Source organism: Anoplophora glabripennis, unplaced genomic scaffold (genome assembly GCF_000390285.2).
Source record: "Anoplophora glabripennis isolate ALB-LARVAE unplaced genomic scaffold, Agla_2.0 scaffold1652, whole genome shotgun sequence".
In the NCBI taxonomy this organism is placed as follows: Eukaryota; Metazoa; Arthropoda; class Insecta; order Coleoptera; family Cerambycidae; genus Anoplophora; species Anoplophora glabripennis.
This window is the reverse complement of record NW_019417735.1, coordinates 19,075-27,413: the sequence shown is the minus strand read 5'-3', so window position 1 is coordinate 27,413 and position 8,339 is coordinate 19,075. Positions and strand designations below refer to the sequence as shown.

Below are 8,339 nucleotides of genomic sequence, written 5' to 3'. Positions count from 1 at the left end.
TAGTTGTAGTACTTCATAAAAAATTTGTTCCTATCGGGCTTCGTTGTGGAGTAGTACAAGATATAGACTGATATGTGGTATACCTTTTTTTAGCAAAGTGACAGAGAAATTTAACTGCGAAAGAAAAATACCAAATTTAGCAACGCTGTCAAAGATGTATAAATTTAAATGGATAATTTTGTCTGCTCCTGTATAATCCAGGCATATTGAATATCAGTTTAAACTTCGAAATGAACATTATCATGAGTTACTTTAATTGTCCAAATTTCATTGTTGTCATGGTAACGACTTAGAAGTTATAATTGGAAATTGTTTTCAAACTTCTTTCTTTGAAGACAAATAAACTCCACAACGAAGCCGGATAGGAAAAAATTTTTTATGAAATGCTACAGCTATTTTGAGCTCCCCTTCATTTTTGACATGACCTTCCCGGACACCCTGTATAACTAAAGTTATATGTAGAATAGTGGAATACATTGTCGAGAGCCTTGAAGAGACTGTGTTTCACATGATATTCTTAAAAGGAAATTATCTTTTTATGGCGTTCGAGATTTACAGTTAAAACTAATTCAATCTTATCTAAGTAATCGTAGATAAACTGTTCTTTGAATACCTCTTATTGAGGTTATGAAAATGTGCTCTACAGAGCTCCTCATTGAGACAGTTGTTTTTCATTTGTTTGTTAATGATGTGTTACCCTTCATAATTCGTTCTACTTACGTACGTTATTTGCTTATGATACTACTGTCTGTACCTCATACAACACAGAAATGGTTTTCTACAAATAATCTTAAATTGATTGAAAGTAAGACGGAAAATTTAATCTTTTGTACACATAAAGACAACGCTGGAATCTGCAAAAGTCCTCAATGTGATTCGTGATGACTCTTTTACATAGATGACCCACATTGACAATTTAGGACCTAAACCGTCTGTATTTATTTATTTAATTCAGAGATGGAAGCATTTTTTTGAGGAATAATCTTTGAGAATGTGTCGCTTTCAATTCCATTTATATGTGCCGTAATACTTAGGGAAAACAGAACACTATCTGTTAAAATATTCGAATTGCAGAAGAAAGCTGTATAGTTTTTCCGAAGTCAATTGAAGAACCTATAATTTCAAGGTATGTACCAGGCTCGGTCGCTAAGCAGCAACTCGGCACTGAAATATTTGAAAAACTTGTTCCCATATTTATTTAGCCATACCCATATATAGGTCTGGTCGAACTAAACGTGCAGGTGGTAGAAATGTATACGACCAGTTGAAGAATGCGAGCGCGGCCAAAGGAAAACGAGCATAGTTGTATTGGGCTTCTGGGCAATAAATCACAGCAGGCGACAAGTGGTTCATAAATTGCCCAGCAGTGCAGTGCAGTAGTGTGCGAAAGGGAGAAATAAGAGGGATATTTTGTTTACTAATATTATCACAACATGGCATTTTGGAGACCTTTTGAAACGGAACAAAACAAAATTTGCCACCAATATAATAAAATTGTTTGAGGACATAAATAATTAAAATATGTTGTTGGTCAAATGAACATGTAATAGAAATTTTCTACACATTATATACAAATTATTTAATTTTTTACCTTTAGCAGAAAATTTTTTAAGGGACGCCTAAGAAACTTATTAAATTTTATTACCAGACGCTTTTTTGCATATTCAACCGACTTCGGAAGGACTATACATTTAACAACTAATTCTTGTGCTGAACCTATCGAGTAGTTTATAAAAAAATATATATTTTGGGACAAAAGCATATTATGAAACAGAATAGAACGGAGAAAATTGGGTTATTTAAGTACGTGGCCAAAATTCAAAGGGTGATTCTTTGAGTGATTCTAAGACGAAAAGTTTATGTAAACATAGGTTCGGTAATGCTTCGTTTTCAAGATACAGGGTATCAAACTTTTTAAAAAAATTGTTTATAGTAAAAATCTTAATAATCCTTAAGTCGTATTGAAATTTAGCAGTGTTATTTATAGTACAAAGGGGCTAATTTGACCCTAATTAGATTAAAATTATTAGGTCCAGTGGCGTCCCGGCGGGCACCTTAACCAATATTTTTGACAAAAAAAATGTGCGCCACTGACTTTTTTAAAATTTTAATAATTATAATATTTTTTTTCGCATAGCAACTAAAAATACAACTTTTCAGTCTCTTGAATTTTTTTCGTCTCGCAATTTTTTGGAGAAAAAAAAAATTAAAATCACGCATGTTTATGGACAACAAAACACATTTTTTAATTGATTATTGAACATTTTTATAACAATTTCTAAGCCTAGAATAGACTATTGATAAGGAAAAAATAACAGGTACACCCCAGTTTTTAATAGTTTGTTAGTTCTAATTTTTTATTATACTTAATAATTTTAATCTAAATTAACCCTTTTTACTATAAATAACACTGTCAAATTTCAACAAAATCGGCTAAAGAATTATTAAGATTTTTACGAAAAAACAGTTTTTTAAAAAAAGTTTGACATCTCCTATGTATAGGTAAACCTATGTTTACATAAATTTTTCGTCTTAGAATCACTCAAAGAATCACACCTTGAAGTTTGGGCACGTAGTTAAATAACACACTGTAGGTACTTTTATCATTTCCATATTTCTTTGTTTATTTGAAATAAAACAAGCACCTGCTTCTAAACAATTTTATTGCGTTTACATAATTGCAGACAATATAAAAAAGCTGGTTACTTGGATCCTCAGTGGTACGTTATAGGAAAGGGAGCGGGTTACCAATCCTGGAACAGAATCAAATGTTAAACAATTATTTTTCCATAAGAATAGGTTTAAAAGTAGTAGACATACTTTTGCAAAAATAGTAAAGTGTTCTTCAATCCATATAGTTAAATATATTTTTTAAATTTTGAAGGCTTACATTTTGGAAACGGAACAATTCTTTTTTAATTTTACCTGAGAAATATTGCTATAAATTTTGTGCATTGAACACCTTGTATTTCAATGTCCTAACGTGTGTGTAAAAATGATATAAATTTACCTATAGAGAAAACATTAAAACAATTATTTAATAAAAGTCAACTTAGTATCTAGAAATACAATAAAATAAGACAGTGCAGTAATAAAAGAATGGTAATATGAAAAGTGCACCTCGTGACAATTCATACAAAAAAATTATTTATTAAATGTTAGACAATACTGGTATCTGCAAAATATTCCTTTACACAGTAATAAGCTTTATTTGTAATGTAACTTTTAATTTTATTCTTATAAATTGTAATGATCTAGTTATTAGGCTTAGTTTATTATATATATTTAGAATTAATGAATTGTTCTTGGATTTTGATTTAAATTTAGGAGGTCTCAAATAACTTGCTTTTCTTGTATTGTAACTACGAAAAATCTTTCTTATTAGTATGTATGTCTAAAACACTAAATAAAAATAAATAAAGAAGACAAGGGCATTACACTAAATTAAAAAAAAAAGACGAGACAGTGGTGGCGGAAATTAGCATTGGCTAGAATGCGAAATATTTTGTTTTGTTGACGAAAAACTTTTAGGGCAGCACTGGAAATATCCCACGAAATGATAGCATATGAAATGCGCGAATGAAATATATTAAAATAGATACCATAGTTGAGAAACCCACGTAACTGTCTAAATAAAAATGTTATGTTTGACAACTTTACACATTTTCACATTTACTAGATCTTTCCAGGATAAACTTCATCACTATCCACTCCCAATACATGCAATGAACTATTATTATTATTTTTTACTATTTTATCTGGATTGAGTGTTAAATTATTTGCTAAAAACCAATTTACTGCCATTTCATTAGACAACAGAGTGGTATCGTCAGCAAAGAGAATACATTTTTTTGGCGACATGAAACGTCGGGCATGCAGGAGCGTATAGTGAAGGTCAACATAATTTCCTATAATTTTTTTCCCAATGTTCGTCCCAACGGATATATTGGGCCCCAAAGGAATAGTTGGTAATTTACGTTTTGGTTTTTAACTTTAAAACCCCTTGGTTTGTATACCTACCTTGATAAAATTTTGGAATTGTGTATTATATAGTGTCCATGATTAGTTGTTAAAACTGGTCTTTTGCTGTTACAGGATATGCAGAAACAAACTGACAAAACCACATTTTTTCAAAATTTTGACAGATCATATTACCGAAATAGGAACATACGAGTATAGTCGGAATAAAGCAAGGATTTAATGGTCTTGATTTTCTGACTAAAGCAGTTTTATCTAGTGAGATAAAAATCACTGACATAATTATAATTTTTATTAGTTAATTTATAAAAGGAAAGAACATAATCTTATAAGCAATAAGTTTCTTCCTGCATCAAAGAAATAGTTGATTGAGTTAAGATTTAAGTGCTGTGTCCTTTTGACCAACTTTTAATCGCAATATTTTGTGCGCTACGGGAAAATATTCGTAGAATAATGAAGTGTAAGCTGATTTTGAAAATTTGTAGTAAGTAATATTAACCTGTTTCTCATTTTATATTATTACATACCTAAATGTAAATTTTTTATTTTTATCATATTTGTCTTAAACAACGACTGACATTTTCAAAGGTTTTTGTACAACGTTAAAAAGTAGATATATATAAGACAATTTATAATTAAATAAATTCTAACTGCTGCCCATTTCGACAACCGATTTATCTCAAAGATCGCTTATTTTGCTATTTTCTGTTCTAATTTTCAAACACTCATACATTTTTGATCACAAATTTTCCCTTCTACCGACTCTGTTCTTCAACCGATATTTTATAAGTTAAATCAATCAGCCTGTGTGAGGGATCACGTAGCATAATGTATACCTATGTACATATCTATTGAAATGTTATTTTTATTAGTCGTGTAATTTAATTGTATATACTTATATAATTTATGTTTATGTACCTTCGGATATCTCAAATTGTCAAATAGGAAAATCTACTTACCTTCAATTGTTTAAGGAGGTATGTCGGGGTCCGAGGGAAGTGAGGATCTCAGGGGGGTCCTATGCTTTTCTTATGGGACTAAAATCCGTTAACATCTTGAAAAAATTAAATTGTATTGAAATTATTTGCGATAAAAATTATCTATATAGGGCGTCCCGGAAATGGTGGTCAATCTCTCGGATATGGATAGATAATGAGAAAATAATGTCACAATAAGTTCATATAAAATTTTTTCCTCCCTGTATAGCAAAGAAATCTACTCAATATGCACATAACATACATACTGAAAATTAACAACATAAAAATGTAATATTTAAGTAGTTTTAAATTATATTTAATGAACGCATAAACACTATGTAGATATGGCAACAGTGCTAATAATCGAGTGCAGTTTGTTGTACATACTGTGAACCTACAGACCTCGGACATCGGAGATATTGCGCGTCAAATTCGGGTAAAGATGCGTACGCTTTCAAAAATGTATTGTGTGTAAACTATGTAAAATATAATTATTACATATAGCAAATATATCGTATTATCCTCGCGAAGATTTGTATCCTTTATTTAAAATCCGTAAATCATGTGAACTGGTAAAACAACGAGAATTATGTTAATTTAGTTCTAAAGAAATGAAATGACACTCGCGCCCATCTCTCGTCCAAGTCAAAGAAAATGTTGGATGCAATTTTGAAGGTTCTGTGATAGAAATTACATTATTACTCACTGTTCGTGTTTTTAATCTCTATTTTAGTAATGTTACAAAAGTTTTGCAACTATAACTAATTTTTTAGATATAAAGTTTGCTGAGAAATATTTATGTTCCTTTGTTATTCCGTACAAATGCTTTTATCTCAAGTATTACTAATTATATTAATCAAGTAAAGAAAACTTTATGTAACCCTAAATATTGCTGGGTAATGATTACGATGTTTTTATAAACCATTAAATATATTAAAAGGATTTATCAACTGTATTTTTTATTCCAATAAATATATCACAGCTTCCTAGTCTTTTTTAATTAATCTAGTTTTTTAAAAACATTACAAAAAATCATCTGTTGTGGATAATTTATTGTTGATAACAATGTACATGGGATTTAGGAAAAATGTATATGTTTGAAATCAATTTCGTTTTTATCAAGTCTTTCAAATGTATTCCCTCCTTGCTGTCAGCTGATTGCGACGTTGCCACATTAATCCTCAAGTCAGACAGAAATGCAATTATTGGTTTCTGTTTCTAATTAATACAGCTGTACTATGTTCAAAACTTACATTAGTTTTACATCAAAAATAAGATAATACTGTGTACTATCTATGGAAAAGTTTTGTTTCACAATTTCTACATTTTTTTCTCAGTTATGGGCAAAAAAAGAGCCGCACCGTCCATCTTCGCCATATAAACCTATGTTAAAATGAACAACTTTCAACAACAATATCTCAAAATCTAGACTCAAAAAAAATTTCAAAAAAATATGACGCACAGAGGGAGCACTGGGTAATACGCTATATAAATTTCAAGTACATATGTGCATTTTAGTAAACCCGATATACCTCCTTAAAAGGCAGACACTAGTCTCGGTGAAATTTATATTTTTTTATCACGATAAATTATTAAATAAAATTTTGGTTAATGTGAATGTTTATTAATTTTGAAATTAAATATTCTTCAAAACAAAATAAACTTGAAAGTAATATTTTTCCTATATAATGTAAAACAAAACTCTATTACCTCCAGGGGTGGTTCTTTAGAAGAAACTATCACTGACTTTTATTTTTATGTATTTTTTTTAAATGACTTCAATATAACTTCAATTTTGTTAAAACTTTATATCAAAGATGAAATCCTGCTTTTCAAAAAATTTATATTAAATTAAGCTCCTACCTATAAAATAAGTACTTCTAAAAAAATCGCAAAAATATTGTAATTTTTTCACTTTTTTTTTGTTTTTGTTATATTTGCAATAATTATGTTGTATTTTTTATTTAAAAATTGGTACACCATTGTGTAAAATTTAATTACGAATCTTTTTTTCCTCTTCAATTTTTCTCTAAAATGAATAGTTTTTGAACTGTGTTGAAAAATAGAAAAAAAAAATGGAATTTTTTCCAGTTTTCTTATTATTTTAGAGCCATTAAAGCAAAAATTAGCGATACTATATAAAACATTCATACATTGGTGTTTTGAAACAGATCCCGCCTAGTCTAGTAGTTATTATGTGATTTTACCCCATTTTTTCAGTGCTGCTTACCAAATTTAAATAATATCGCTTTAGCTATTTATTTGTAGTAAATGTTTTTTTAAACAATAAACCTCGTATCAAAGAATAAAGCATATCCGTACACACTTTCATAGAAAACAAGGAGCCTTTACGATAGCCAGAAAAATATTCCGCCAGACCTTGATTCGTTGGCCTACAGCCCAGAGCACGAAACGTGTGAACCAATATTTCATGTAGAGCTTAAAAAAATATTGACACACTATAATCAGTAATGTGACTATATTAAAACATAAGTATTATTTAACTGCACTTTATCAATTATGGATATGGAGTCGCCCCGATAAAGCTTCCAGCTGTTCATCGCCCGAGATCGACGCCGCGCTTCATCCGCCCTGCTCTATGTGTACAGTAGCATAATATGATGTATTGTTGACAGTCGATTTCATCCATCTGTCACATTAAAATTATTTTAATTGAGCAATTTACGAGTACTTCAAAATCAGATTTTCTACCGAAACTGTTGTTTTCGATAACGCGACACGTAAATTACCAGGTTTCCCTTTGAAAGCTATAGTTAAATCTGTTTTGTTTGCGCTGTATTAATTTTATTAACTCCTTTGGCGTCCCAGAGTTACTTAAATAAACGTGGAATATGTACGTCACATAATTGTGAAACTGTTGACCATAATTTGTATATAAAATACATTACCAAAAAATTATACTTAAAATACGTGTGATATACGAAGCTTTGTCAAACAGTTGCACGAAAATAGTTATTTTTGTATCTAGAACACGAAATGGTACTTTTGCGTTCAAGAATGGAAGTTATTTATCCATTTGAGAACGCAAAAGCATTTCGCTTCAAGATGCAAACAATAATTTTTCGAAAACTGCAATAAAATAAGACAATTGTGTTATACAGGGTGTTAAAAAAAGAGTGTAAATTATTTAAGGAGGTAATAGCATGAACCAAAATAAGCAGAAAAGTCTCAATAAACATTGGTCCGCAAAGTAACGGTTGCGGAGATGTGGAATGTTTTATGTTTTTTAGCCCCTTTTTTTATTTTGCAAAAATGTTGTGTATTTTCTTATAATAGTTGGTTGATGTTTAGTGAAATAAACAGTACGTATTTGACAGTTGTTCTCAGTGCACAAGTTTTCTTTCGCTATGGCTGGTTACTCTA

The 8,339-nt window shown here is 30.0% G+C and overlaps 1 long non-coding RNA gene across 1 annotated transcript in view; it reads right to left on the bottom strand.

Moving 5' to 3' along the window:
* Window positions 1-2,646: 2,646 nt before the first annotated feature.
* LOC108915143 overlaps window positions 2,647-8,339 on the bottom strand; it is a 7,677-nt gene continuing 1,984 nt past the window's right edge. Inside the window, exons 2-3 of the long non-coding RNA XR_001964700.1 lie at window positions 4,938-5,032; window positions 2,647-2,753 (exon numbers count right to left, since the gene is read on the bottom strand). This is a non-coding gene — a long non-coding RNA (uncharacterized LOC108915143). The remainder of the gene's footprint in view (window positions 2,754-4,937; window positions 5,033-8,339) is intronic.